Genomic DNA, 15,549 nt, shown 5'->3' with positions numbered 1-15,549 from the left:
GGAGTGATCCTTCAGCGCAAAGCCATGTATAAGCCCTGGACACCTAGGTGTGGCCCAAAAATGAATTTTTAAAAAAATTTTTAAAAAGGAACTCCTGGGGCTAGGTATGTGGTTCAGTGGTAGAGCACTTGCTTTGCTATGGGTTCTATTTGTGCAAAAACAACAAAAATCATAGAAATGAAAAGGCAACTATCATGTTTAGCTTGGGATTGTTGTGTGGATTCTTCTGATTAGAGTGTCACATACCCTCATTTACAGTAAAACCATTACCAGAACCCCCTTTATTCTTATTACTATCCTAGTTTGCAAAATATATTATAAAGTCACTTTTTCTATTATCTACTTTCTGTTCACTTGAAAACATTTTTAATATTTTTTGCTCTTAATATTTTTGTCATTTAGCATATTTTAATGGAAAAGTATCTAATCTTAAGTACTATCTCTGAGATAAATTCAAAATATTTACTTTTGCTACCTCTTTCTTCTTTTCATCTTTGCTGTACAAGGAGCCTCATATTCTTTAGCCCAGAAATTTAAAAAAGAATTTTTAAGTGGTAGAGGGACGTAAGAAAGGTATTACTTTTCTTTTGTTCCTATTACTATTTGAGAATACTTTTTGAAAATCTCAAGATAAAAATGAATTCCACTTAAATCAATCACTGTCATCCCATTGCTCATCGATTAACTCGAGTGGGCATTAGTAACGTTTCCATTGTTACTGGTTTTGGCATATAGTATAAAATAATAAATAAAAGCAACTTGGAGGGGGAAAGGGGACACACAGTGGCAATACCTGACTGGGCTCAGGGCTTATTCCCAGCTTTGCACTCAGGAATCACTCTTGGTGGAACTCAAGGACCCATCTGGGGTACTGGGGATAAAATCTGGACCAGATGCCTATAAAGCATGCACCTTATCCACTGTACTGTCTCTCTAGCCCAGAATGTGTATTTTTAAATGAATGTTTTCTTCCAATAGTCATCTTGAGAGGCTCTGTGATAGCCTACTACTTGAATATGTTTGCAATATCTGCTTGGAAACTGTGCTCCAGGGTTACATACCACCCACAGCTCTGTGGGCAGGACTAAATATTTCAAACATTCTTAAATCCCTAGGGCTTAGAATATAAAAAGCACTCAATTAAGTATTTAGTATTTTTAATTAATAATCATCAGATGTGGATACAATTCATTTTACTATTTCCAAAAATAAAATTAATCTTCAAAGGAAGATTTGCTACCCATAGAGATCTGTGAAAGAACTAAAAAAGTAATGCTAAAGACACTACAAAAATGCTAAGCAAAAGCAGCATCCTTTACATAATTACACTGCCTTCTTTCCTTTGGGCAGTGTTTCTCAAGTTTTTTCTGACACCCTTCCAACTTGTTTTCTTCTTTTGGGCCCCCTACTAGTTGGCCCTCTAATCTCCTGGCATGCCACCTTTAATATCCTGGGGATTCATAGGGAACCATATGGTCTGGTTGAGAAAAGATGTCTTTTTTTTTTTTTAGGTCACATCCGGCTTTGCAAAGGGGTTACTCCTGGCGGTGCTTGGGGGACCATATGGGATGCTGCGTGCAAGGCAAATGCCCTACACTCTGTGCTATCACTCCAGCACCTGAGAAAAGATGTCTTAGGGAATACAGGAGTCTTTTGATATAAATTCAGGTCTTAGAAGAACTAGTCTGGTTACCTTATATCCTAGTACTCCTTGACCAATTGACATCTTCCAAATGAGGAAAATAACTAAGGATCAGGAATTGGGCCTCAAAAGTTTATTTTAAAAAAATCCTTTAATTCTCTGTAAGATAAGACTGCCTACTGACAAGAAATGCATCAAAACCTTAACCAGTTTTCAATCCTTTCCTCTTTTCACCAACTCCTTTTCACTTTTAGGTTATTAAAGTTTGTTCATTCTAACTGCAAAAATACCCTGCGGTGGGGCTGGAGTGATATCACAGCGGGTAGGGTATTTGCCTTGCACGAGGCCAACCTGGGTTCAATTCCCAGCATCCCATATGGTCCCCTGAGCACCGCCAGGGGTACCTGAGTGCAGAGCCAGGAGTGACCCCCGTGCATCACCGTGTGTGACGTAAAGAGCAAAAACAAACAAACAAACAAACAAACAAACTCTGCGTTTGGGGCTGGAGTGTTAACACAGCGGGGAGGGCTTTTGCCTTGCACGCTGCCAACCTGGGTTGGATTCCCAGCATTCGCCAGGAGTAATTCCTGAGTGCAGAGACAGGAGTAACCCCTGTGCATAGCTGGGCGTGACCTAAAAAGAAAAAAAAATACTCTGCATTTGAAGAAAGGTAGATCAAAAGTTGGGGCATATGAGAGCCCAGAGTTCAATATTCAATATACCACTAGGGTGGTCCCCGAGGGCTGAGTGGTGCTGTACTTCCAAAACCCAGCATCAAACTACCTCACAATGCTGGGTGAGTACCTCTCCAAGAGTGGCCCTTGCTATTCCCTGAGCACTTGCTTAAAAGACAGTTCCCCAAATTAGCTTGAGTTTAAGTTTCAACCCGGCCTCTCTTATTGAAAATTGTAAGGCACTGGGGTCACAGTGATAGTACAGCAGGAATAGCATTTGCCTTGCATGTGGCCAACCTGGATTAAATCCCCAGCACCCAAACTGGTCCCTCCAAATACCTCCAGGTGTGATCCCTGAGTTCAGAGTCAGGAGTAAATCCTGAGAACAATTGGGTGTGCCCCACCCCCCACCTCCCAAGAAAATTATGTCACTAAATCTTTATAACTAGATTAAATTTCTATATGTCTTTCAAATAATTCATATATGTCCCCCCTTTACTATCAAATAGCATTTCCAGGTATGATGGCAATATCTATATAGCTCTAAAGGCACCAAAATCTAGTTCCTATTAGACCTAGTTCTATATCACATTTAAAATAACTTTTTAAGAACACCATAAGACTTAGTAGCTGAACTTAATTAACTTTAAATGGATAAATCATCCAATCACAGACAAAAGGATCTCAAAGGACTACAGGAGAAAATCACAGATAAGAGACTACTGGATATTTAAATTCTTAAAATTAAAAGCTAATTACAACTCATATACTATAAATGCTCCATCTTAAATTCCCATGGTCACACAGCAGTTATATTTAACCAGTCTTACTATTAAGACTTTCCCAGAATCAAGTACCTGTACACAGATACTCGGGAATTCCAAAATATGAATTCAAGTCTATGGGAAAACTGCCAGTGCCTATTATTACCATTGCTCATATTGAGCAAAGAAACACCACCCCGTTACTAACCTACTACATCACTACATGAGTCACCTTAAAACAAGATTTTCCTCCTTTGTTTAAAAACAAGACAACACTATACCAAGCAACTAGAGATAAGGTACAAGTTTAGACAACTTTTATCTTCAATAGAAAACACTTGACAGTCCTTGAACAAAAACATATTACTGCTCAAGTTTTACTGTCTGTCACTGTTATGCGATATTGCAATTTACTCACTTGTAAACTTGGAATCTTCAAGAAAAACATTCAGAAGTTGCATCCCTTCACAATATTAAACCGCAAGGTTAATGTTTCTTCTAACAAAAGAGGGGTCTCTGTATGTCTTTATAGAGTGGGCTCTAGATGGCTATGCTGGACTACAATTATTGAATTCCATGATCGATTATATTTTACTACTACAATGTGACACAAGTCACAACCTACAAAATATTTTGAGCAATGAATTCATGTTATTGAAAGTAAAGGTACAAAGATGGCCATATTATTACATACAAAAGGATTTTTCTTGTCAGTGATAAGATCTTATGAGACACGTGTCTACATTGTAAAACAGATCACCTTTACTAGTTTATGACTGTAAACTGTGTGACTTTAGTTGAAAATACTTAACATCTTGGATAAATGATCTACAGATAAATTCTATCATTCTTGTTTCCTGCATCTTGTATCTCACTTAATATCACTTTGTATTTTGAAAACCTTTACCTCATTATTTAAAAGGAAGCAAAAACTTTTGAATTAAGAAATCAAGAGGTGGAGAAATGGGTGCTGGAACACTGTATGACTGAAACCCAATCATGAACAGCTTTTTAAAAATAAATAAATTTAAAAAAAAATTTTAAATAAATAAAATAAAACCAGGTCCTAATGTTAAAAATAAAAGAAAGAAAGAAATCAACACACTGGGTCAGGAATGGACCTCAGTGTCAGAGAGCACTTGCCCTGCATGTGAGAGGTCCTGAATTCAATCCCCTGCACCACACAGACACACACACACACACACACACACACACACACACACACACAAACTTAATATATTATTCTGTGTGAATGATATATTCCTCAATTTAAGAAAAAGAGAGGGAAGGGGCTGGAGTGACAGTACAGCAGGGAGGGTGTTTGCCTTGCATGCAGCTGACTCGAGTTTGATCCCTGACATCCCATACAGTCCCACAAGCACCGCCAGGAATAATTCCTGGGTGCAGAGCCAGGAGTAAGCCCTGAACACCACCAGGTGTGACCCCACCAAGAAAAAAAAAGGGGGGGAACTAGCATATTATTTGTTTGGGATATTAATTTTGGCTTAAAAATTTGGAGGCAGTTTATGTCAGAGTTTTCACCTGAAATACAATAGATAACATTCATTCCCATCCCTAAAACATTGACTCCTTCAACTACATTTGTTATGCATTTTTATTGGTGTTATAAGGGAAGCCATCACACTAGTCTCATAGCAAAAGCCAAGCTGAGTCCTGGACAATCTCAATTTCTTCATCCTCAAACTTCACACACATGCTGCACTTATGTCAACAATAAAAGCCGTTATTTAAGACTTCAAGGAGCCAGATTCTACACTAAATGCCTCACAAGTAATAACTCTGGAGTTGTATAAAATACACATGTAGTTTATGCTAAATTGATAACACCTTCTCAGAAGAGAACAAATTAATGTGACTGAAATATGTTATATTATTACACATGGCTTTTATCATTACCACTGAACTCAAATGTATATGAGAAAGTGAGCATGAGGTAGAAAACCCTGTCCCCTCAGTCTCAGCTACAAAGCTATATGCCCTCTCAAAAAAAAGATATATATGCATATGTATGTGTATATATGTGTGTTATATTGTTCTCTATGTATGGTTTAAGGTATTTTAAGAGTAATTCTGATTTTAAGTTGATTTTTGCTTTATATGCTCACTTCAAAACCTTCACTGTCTCTCATCTGGTCTTCATAAAGACCCTGTGAGGATAAGTCAGGGATGTGGTAGTGGCACACTGATGGCTGACATGCATAAACTCTGGGTTTGAGCTCTGGTACTGCAAAGGGGGATGAGGGTGGGGGGAAAACTGTGAAGTACGTATAATTATTCTCACTCCTCTCTCTCTCTCTCTCTCTCTCTCACTCTCTCTCTCTCTTTCTTGTAATGCCACAAAAAATCTAGGCTCAGATTTTGTTCTCTTTAGCCCTCCAGACATATCACTTTAATTCTTAATTATCAAAACAAAGATTGGCAATGGTCATTCCAAACATTTTTCACCCCTGTTGCCACTTAATGATTAAGATAGAAAGTTATCTATTATTGGTAGTGGTGGTGCATTAACTTTGAACACCAAAAGCATAAATGTCAATAATATTATAAAAATTTTAATTACATGTAGATTTAAATTTTTTTCAGAGGAAAGTTATATATTGCTTTCTCAGACACTTTGATGCTAAAGGCTGTCATGTAACCTAGTTCTTACCAAAGATTTAAAGAGAAATCTGATGTGAAGGGGGATTAAGTCTCACAAAATTTGATTTCCTAATTTAAGCTCAACTATTACGAGTACCTTCTAACTCTTCTACCATCAAGCATGGATATAGCCTGAAGTTACATCAGACATCTTTTATGTGAAGACTAGATTAAAAATGCAAATGCAATACATTAATACATTCTTAGTGGCAGAATAGAATGATATAAGAACTTAAATCCTTATGGCATTATTGAGCTGCTGAGTTAGTTCTGGAGTAGTCAGGCTCTGAACTTCCTGCTAGATAAATCATAAAATATCCCTGTGACTTAATCTTGGGTTCTGTTATGACCCAAAGTCATTCTCTGCCAATTCAGTTTCCAGCTAACTTACTGATCTATCTACTTCTCCGGAACATTGGGTCTATATTCTTACTGGGTCACAACTGGCCACCCTGGGGCAATATAGTTTGTAGCCTTCAGAAGGCCCCTTATTGGCTTCACTAATTTCAGTCATAGAACCAAATTCCATCAACACAATTAAATGTGTCAATATATAATATAAATAATAAATAATATCTAATAATTATGTCAATATATATATAGAAAGAGATGGAGAGAGAGAGAGAGAGAGAGAGAGAGAGAGCATGCACGCATAGAACCCAGGAAACCATTTGAATGCCTAACATCCTAAAAATTTCAATCCATCCAATACAGCAAAATCTTTCCTGAAACTCCAAAATGAATAATACTGACCATTAAAGCTTTAGAAATTTAACTTCACTGGGGCCAAAGCAATAGTACAGTGGGTAGGGTGCTTGCCTTACATGTTGTCAACCTCGGTTTGATCCCCAACACTACATATGGCCCTCAGAACCCTACCAAGAGTGATACACTGTAGAACTGTTGTCTGTTCATGGATTTGCTCAAGCAGGCACCAGTAATGTCTCCATTGTGAGACTTGTTGTTACTGTCTTATTGTAACACCCTACCTGCTATGCTATGGCTCCAGTCCAAGCGATAGCATAGTGGGTAGGGCATTTGCCTTGCATGAAGCCGACGTGGGTTCGATTCCTCTATCCTTCTGAGAGAGCTCGGCAAGCTACTGAGAGTATCTCGCCCGCAGACCAGAGCCTGGCAAGCTACCTGTGGCATATTCAATATGCCAAAAATAGTAACAAGTCTCACAATGGAGACATTACTGGTGCCCGCCCGAGCAAATCGATGAACAATGGGAGGACAGTGCTACAGTGAATAAATAAAAAGAAAGAAAAACAATTTAACTTCACTGAAGTTAAAGCTGTAGAAATTATTTAACAATAACACAAGGAGCGTACTCATCAGTTCAAAAATCTGTGATACCACAGAAAGCAGTATTTAGGAATAAACTTCAAAATGTGTAGAGCAATCAAAGATCAAAGTAACGTTTTAGATTTCTTACTTAGATGCGGCAAGGAAATATAAAAACTACTGCATCCAAAATACCCCAAAGAAGATATGACTGTGGTTTAGTAGTTTTAGCTAAAAAATAGGCTTGTACCATCACTATAAACATTAGCAAAGTGTTTAGGGTTCTGATATCTAAAGCTATTTAGCCAGAATTTTGCAAAACTTCAGATATCACAGATGATGGATATTATTGCAGAGCATAGCAATGAAGTTGTCATTTTAGGACAGTTTAATAATACAAACATTTTCACAAGAAAATTTTAAGAAACACCTATTAACTACTAAAACCTATTTCTTATAAATCCTTTGATCAAATAACTCAAATAAAGAGCAGAATTACTTTATAGATTATTTTGGTCCACTCAAGCTATCCTGGGGTTTCAGGACCACTTCCACCAATACTTGGCCCAGCAATGCAGTACTACTGTGGTATGCTTTTGGGCCCAGTGGTGCTGGGGGCCACCAGGGACACACCCAGTAGAACTTGGGCAACCAAGCAGCATCGGGGTCTCCATATGTAAGGTATGAATTAAAGTCTTTTAAGCTATGGAACTTTCCTGATCTGAATTATTATTTTTAAAAATTTGTTCTTTTTGTCTGGGTTGTGGTCATGCTCAGGAACTTCTCTAGCTCAGCACAGGATGATCCCAAAGGTACTTGGGGACCGTGTTGTCTATAGTGCCTGGGATTAGACCCAGAGATCCAGTATGCAAAGTGATCCAGTCCTGAGATTCAACTCCCAGGTCTAAGGCCACCCATTTGACAAAAGAACATTAAATTCAGACTCATGTGGTCAGTGAAAATTTACTCTATATTTACCTAAAAATAATTTTTCTAGGGGACCACATCCAATGGTACACAAGGGGTCGCTCCCAGCAGGTTGCTTGGAGGCCACTCCATAGATGCTCAGGGGAACGTGAGATCCTAGGGATCAAACCCAGGGCACCCTATGCAAAGCATGGACTCCAGCTCTTTGAACAACAGAGTTTTGATAGCTTTAATGGTAGCAGTTGATAACTGCAAAATACAATTTTCATTATCTTCAAGTGCACATCATTACATATGACTTCATTACCAATATAAAGATGGTTATGCCTATTTGAATAGGGGGAGGGTATTTTCTCATAAAGGCGTTTGAGAGAAATACATAAGGTGACACAAATCAATAAGGACTCAAATATATCATCTATCTGTATAAAGCAGGCATTGGAAACTAAGCTCCTGTTCGTAATCTTTTGAAATAAGTACCATGTGTAATAGTATGCAAAAAGAAATAAATCTACCTAATATCTGTAATCAATGGATATTCATTATGGTTAGCACTAGACACTATGCTAAGCATCTGTTTATATCTCTCATAAAAGCCTTCAGGATATGAGAGAGAGAGAGAGAAGAAAATAACCATCTTCCAGGTATTCTATGACACATATTTGCCAATAGCATTTTTATGCATTCAAATAATTTCCAAAGGCAAATGTCAATTTCAATACATTTTTCCTTAAGGCTTGAATCTGGAATCATATTCTAAATTAGATACTGGTTTCATATTTTTGATATAATTCTGTAATATTTCACTTTGGAGTTCAAAAACTATTTCAGAAAAGTTATTTCTAATTAGAAAAGCACTTTTAGGTTATTTCAGAAATGTGAATAGTATATAGACCAATAAAGTACAAAACACAAATAGGAAAATTCAGTGTAACAGCAGAAAAAATAAGACAGAACTTCACCATCCAATTTTCTAAATCACATGTTCAAGATAAACATTTGTTTTGTTTTAATAACTTATTTTTAATAGTAGAATCAATATTACTGTCTTTTATGTTCAGTGCTGCTACATCATGCCACCTTCCAGAGTACTTGGAAACTTCCATGATCAAAAGATTCCCTCTTCCCACCCCCAACATGTACCTATGCCCTACCAGCACCCTAGGATGACAGCTCTACTAACTATTTCAGGGTTGTTTCCACTGGGGATTACCTAATCCTTTGTTTTGTTTCCTTATACCCCTCAAATGAGTGACATCACTTGGTGTTTATCTTTTTTTTTTTTCTGACTCACTTTACTTCCCATGACTCCCTTCAATTCCATTCAAGTTGCAGTAAATTGCATGATTTCAGGGCTGGAGACATAGAACACCACTAAAAAACTTCCGTTGCATGCAGACAACCCTGGTTTCATTCCCGGTACCACATATTCTTTGAGCACCACCAGGAATAATCCCTGAGCACTGCTGAGTGTGGGCCCCCAAGTGCACACCCTCCAATAAAACAATTGTATGATTTCATCTTTTCTCATAGATGAGTAGTAGTCCATCGTATCTATATATCTATCACAATTTCTTCTGTGTGTGTGGGGTGAGGTAGGGGTGGTAGTCAGTTGGGCCTTACCCAGTGGTGCTCAGGAAACCAGAAGCAATGCCAGGGATCAAACCCAGTTCAGTTGCATGCAAGGCAAGCACCTAACCTGATTTATACCTTGTGATATAAGTAAATTGTGATGGGGCTGGAAAGATAACCCAGCCCCATCACAATTTATTTATCCACTAGTTTGTTGCTGGGCACTTGAATGGTTTTCAGATCTTCACTTTGTTGATAATACTGTGATGAACATAGGTGTGCATACATCTTTTTGGAATACTGTTTTTGTTTGGGGATCAATGCCAGAGTGAAATTATAAGGTCAAAGGGAAGCTCTATGTTTAATTTGTTGAGACTCTTAACCATTTTGAACCATACAACAGTCCCACCAACAGTGAACAAGATTTCCAATTTTTGCCACATTCTGCCAGCATTTATTGTTTCTGGGTTTTTTTTTTTACATAGGCCATTGTCTCTGGTGTGAGGTGATACCTTGTTCTTTTGATTTACGTTTTCCTGATAATTAATGATGATGAACATATTTTGTAAAGGCCTACTGGCCATCTTTAAGTCGAATTCCTATAAGCAATAAACTTATATAACAAAATCAATTCACTGGAATTTGTTACACTCATATATACTAATAATAATGTATAAGAGAAAAAAATTAATTTTGCTTGTTTGGGGATTATGCCCGGCAGTGCTCAAGATTTACTCCTGGCTCTGTGTGCAGCAATTACTCCTGGAAGGGTTTGGGAGACTAGATGGCATGCCAGGGATCGAACCCAGGTTGGCTGCAAGGCAAAAACTCTACAGGTTGAACTATCTCTCTGGCCCCTCAGCGCAAGAAATTTTTATAAGAAGACTGAACCAGCCAACATTCACATCAAGAGTGGATGAGAGTTCCTTTTTCATCACAACCTGACAAATGAAAATTGTTCCCAGAATATATGAAATGTGCTGTTCTCATTGGTATGAGGTGGCATTTCATTGTGTCTTGATTTGGATGTCCCTAATGACAAATGATGATGAACACTTCTCATGTGCCTGTTGGCTATACAGATCTTCCTCAGAGAAGTCCCTGTTCATTCCACTCCCCAATTTATTTTATAGGGATTTCGTAATTATTGATGCTTTTTTGGTGAGTATATTCTATGCCCTGGTTATCAACACTTTATCTGATGTATTGAATGTGAATACTTTTTCCCATTGTTAGCTTCTGGTTTTAAGCCGTGTTTCTTTTTTTTTTTTTTTTTTTTTTTGGCGTCCCTGAATGGGCACGAATTAAGCCGTGTTTCTTTTGCATTGCAAAAACTCTTTAATTTGGGGCCGGAGCGATAGCATAGCGGGTAGGGCGTTTGCCTTGCACGCGGCTGACCCGGGTTCGATCCCCGGCATCCCATATGGTCCCCCAAGCACTGCCAGGAGTAATTTCTGAGTGCAAAGCCAGGAGTAACCCCTGAGCATCGCTGGGTGTGACCCAAAAAGAAAAAAAAAAAAACTCTTTAATTTGATGTAGTCCCATTTATTTGTTTTTTATTCTATTGCCTTTACCAATGGCATCATATCACTGAAGACATGTTCAAAGTGCAAATATTGGAGCATTCTGTCTATATTTTCCTCAATGTACTTTATATAGGTTCTGGTCTGATCTCAAGGTCTTTGACCTACTTCGAATTGACTTTTTTGTAAGGTGTGAGATGTGGATCCAGCTTTAATTTTTCACAAATGGTTATCCATTTTCCCAGCACTATTTGTTGAAGAGATTGTCTTTACTACATTTCATGCTCTCACTCCTTTGTCAAAAATTAGCTGACCATATACGTAGGTTTGTCCTTGGATATTCTACTTTGACCCACTGATCGGAGACTCTATCCTTATTCCAGTACTATGTTCTTTTGATTGCTATGGCTTTCTAGTACAAAGTTAGATAAGAAGATGCCTCCACGTTTTTTATTTTTCAGTTTTAGATTATTCAAGGTCTTTTGTAAATCCATATTTATAAATCCATATAAACTTTAGTATTGACTGCTCTAAGTCCTTGAAAAATATGGTCTGAATTTAGATAAGAATTGTATTAAATATATATAGTACTCTAGGTAGGAAGGTAATTTTGACAATATTGGTTCTTCCAATCTATGTAGAATATTTTTCCATTTCCTAAGGTCTTCTATTTCTTCTTAACTGTTTTGAAGTTTTCATGATAATGATCTCCCAACTCTTTTTTAAGTTGTTATTTTGGGACACTACTTGAACACTAGGTACTTTATGCTTTTGGACACTATTTTGTATGGGAAAGACTCTGATCTTTCTCTTCTGATTCATTATGAAAATGAGAATAATTTTTATGTAATGACTTTGTAGCCAGTCACTTTGTTGTATTGGTTTATTGTTTCTAGGAACTTTTTGTGGACCCTCAGGGTCTTCAATATATATTATCATGTGATCCGCAAATAGCAATAAACTTCCTCTTTACCAATTTGAATCCCTTTGATTTCTTATTTTTACCTGATTGCTGTTCCTGGGATGCCTAATACAATGTTGAGTAAGAGTGGAGACAATGAAAACATCCTTGCTGTATACCTGACCTCAGCAGGAATGCTTTCAGTTTTTCACCACTAGGGGTAATTAAATAGATAGTTTTTATTATCCTCAGGAAGGTTCCTTCCATCCGTGTTACTATCCTTAGGAAGGTTCCTTCCATCCTTACTTTGTTGAGGATTTTTATCATGAATGGATGTTGGATCCTCTCAAAAGCTTGTTCTCCATCAATTGATGTGATCATATATGAGTTTTAGCCTTCCTTTTACTGATGTGGTATCACTGTATCACTGTTATCCCATTGCTCATTGATTTTCTCGAGCGGGCACCAGTAACGTCCCCATTGTGAGACTTCTTACTGTTTTTGGCATAACAAATACGCCAGGGGTAGCTTGCCAGGCTCTGCTGTGCAAGCGAGATACTCTCGGTAGCTTGCCAGAGGGGTGGAGGAATCGAACCCAGGTCGACCATATGCAACGCAAACACCCTACCCACTGTGCTATCGCTCCAGCCCAATGTGGTATATTATGTTAATGAATTTGCAGAATCCACTTGATCATAGTGCATGGTTTTTCTGATTCAGTTTGCTAAAATGTTGCTGCTGGATTCAGTCTGCTAAAATTTTGTTGAGGATTTTGCATCAATGTTTATCAAAAAGATTTGTTTGAATTTCCTTTTTTAGAAGTGTCTCATCTGCCTCAGGTATGAGTATAATGTTACATTTACAGAAGATGTTAGGAAGGATCCCTGTTGCTTCAATATTTTGGAAGAACTTAAGGATCAGTAGCAGTTAAGTTTTCTCTGAAGGTTTGATAAAACTCACCAGTAAACTCATCTGGACCAGGACTTTCGTCTGGTTCAACATTTATAGAAAACACATGGAAATTTCTCAGTAAACTAAGAATTGAGCTGCCATGACCCAGTAATCTACTCCTAGGACAAAAAAACATTCATTCAAAAGGTCATATACACACCATTATTCGTTGAAGCACTTAGTACAATAGCTAAGATACGGAATCAACCTAGATTGATAGATGAATCATGAAGATGTGGCACACATATATGTGTGAGTTCATATATGTATACATATACACACAATGGAATAATATAAAGCTGTAAGAAACAATAAAATCATGAATTTACTGCAACATGGATGGAACCGGAAGATATTTTAAATGAGGTAAGCAGAAGAAGGATAAACACAGGATCATATCACTTATATGTGGTACTTAGAATGACTGGACGAGGGAATGCAATGTTTTAAAGGGGAGATGTCTAGATGACCCTTGGCCCTAGAATACAAGGAGGAGAAGGGGATAGAAAGAAAGAAATTGAGAAAGGAAGAAGAAATAGATGAGAAGCAACAGAGGCCATGGGGTCAAGGGGATTCTGATACATCAGTGGTGTAAAAAGAGTGGTATAGCTAAGTATTCAAATCATACAGTCAACCAACACTGAAAACATAAGGTCCAAACGTCAACAACCAAACTTAAGAATGTGCCTGTCAAGGTGGCAGGCTGGGGGTTGGTAAGAGAGTGGGAGAGAATCTGAAAACACTGGTGGAGGGAAGCTAACACCTGTGGCAGGATTGGTGCTGAAACCTTGTATGTCAAAAAACTCAACTATGAATGACTCTGTAAATCACAGTGCTTTAATAAAATAGCACTGAAGCAGTTTAGTCCCATTGTTCATCGATTTGCTCGAGTGGGTACCAGTAACGTCTCCATCGTGAGACTTGTTGTTACTGCTTTTGGCATATCGAATACGCCATGGGTAGCTTGCCAGGCTCTGCTGTGCAGGAGGGATACTCTTGGTAGCTTGCTGGGCTCTCCAAGAGGGACAGAGGAATCGAACCCAGGTAAGCCACATGCAAGGCAAACGCCCTACCTGCGGTGTTATTGCTGCAGTATGTCCAATAAAATAAAATGAAAAATATTTTTATCTATATTATTTATAACTGTGTAAAAAATTCTCAAATACCTGATAATTTAACAAAAAGGATGAAAAAAACCTGGTAAGTGGAAATTATAAATAACTTCTGAAAGAAATAAGATACAGGGAAATGGAACTATATACCATGTTAAAGGATTAGACAAATCAAACATTATTAATATGGCCTTTTTACCCAAAGTAATTTACAAATGCAATGCAATTTCCATCAAAATTCCCAGGGCATTTTTCAAGGACACAGAACAAATACTGCTAAAATTTGTATGGAACCATAAAACACTCAGAATAGACAAAGCAATTCTAAGACAAAAGATGGGAAGCACTCCATTCCCGGGCTTTAATCTCTTTTTGGGGGGAAGGAGATAAGAGTTGGGGGCCACCCCCTTCAACGCTCAGTGGTAATTCCACATCAGGAATTATTCCTGGCAGTGCTCAGGGAACCATATGGGATGCTGGGGATAGAATTTAGGTCAGCCACAAGCAAGGCTGTACCCACTATTACCTCTCCAGCACTCTCAGACTTTAATATTTACTATACAAACCAATAGTAATTAAAACTGCATAGTGCTGGAACAAAGATTCCCAAATCAATGGAGCAGAATTCAAAGTCCAGCATTAGAGCCCTCAGATATACATGCAATTAATTTATGACAAAAGAGACTAGGAGCATGAAGTAGAGCAAGGAGAATCTCTTCAACAAATGATGCTGGGGAAACTGGACAGACACATGCCAAAACCACCACCCCCCCAAAAAAGAAAGAAATTAGACTCCTTCCTTACACCATTCACAAAATGTGAATTCAAATAGGTTAAAGACCATGATTAAAAAAAAATAGGTTTGAAAACATTGGCAACTCCCCAGGATCATGACCTCAAGAGTCTTCAATGATTTGACCCCTTGGCAAAAAAAAAAAAAAAAGCAGAAATAAATGGGACCACATCAAAATGAACCAACTTGTTTTTTCAAAAAGACTATAACAACAGTGCTCGCTTCGGCAGCACATATACTAAAATTGGAACAATACAGAGAAGATTAGCATGGCCCCTGCACAAGGATGACACGCAAATTCGTGAAGTGTTCCATATTTTTCCGTGGTTCTTGGTGGTGGAATTTATGCACTGGTGAAGGGATGGGTGTTCGAGCATTATGTAACTGAGACTTAAGCCTGAAAGCTTTGTAACTTTCCACATGGTAATTCAATTAAAAATAAATAAATAAATAAATAAAAGAAAAAAGACTATAACAGGAGCTTAATTTTTAAAACCATTTTCTGCACCATAAGGATATAATAAGGGTTTACAAACAATGCAATTCAATAAAGAAAACTAAAGTATAAGCCTGGGACCCAACCAGTTTGGGGTGTGTGCAGAGTTAGTGGAGTGGGTAAAGTACATCTGTTGCATTCGACTGACCAGGAAGGCTGAGAAACAAAGCAAAGTCTAATTTGGCGAGCAGCATCTTTCTAACTTTCAGATGACTGGTGTTATGAGTAAGAGTAATATAAAGGTTC

General features: G+C 37.8%; 1 protein-coding gene and 1 non-coding gene across 2 annotated transcripts in view; one reads left to right on the top strand and one right to left on the bottom strand.

Moving 5' to 3' along the window:
• Positions 1-15,549, bottom strand: part of SSH2 (slingshot protein phosphatase 2) — a 260,024-nt gene that overhangs the window by 226,621 nt on the left and 17,854 nt on the right. The window lies entirely within an intron of this gene.
• LOC129403778 (U6 spliceosomal RNA) lies at positions 15,022-15,128 on the top strand. The gene has a single exon (XR_008629439.1). It is a non-coding gene; the product is annotated as a U6 spliceosomal RNA (small nuclear RNA).

This window comes from Sorex araneus, chromosome 3 (assembly GCF_027595985.1).
Source record: "Sorex araneus isolate mSorAra2 chromosome 3, mSorAra2.pri, whole genome shotgun sequence".
Taxonomy (NCBI): Eukaryota; Metazoa; Chordata; class Mammalia; order Eulipotyphla; family Soricidae; genus Sorex; species Sorex araneus.
This window is presented reverse-complemented; position numbering and strand designations above follow the sequence as displayed.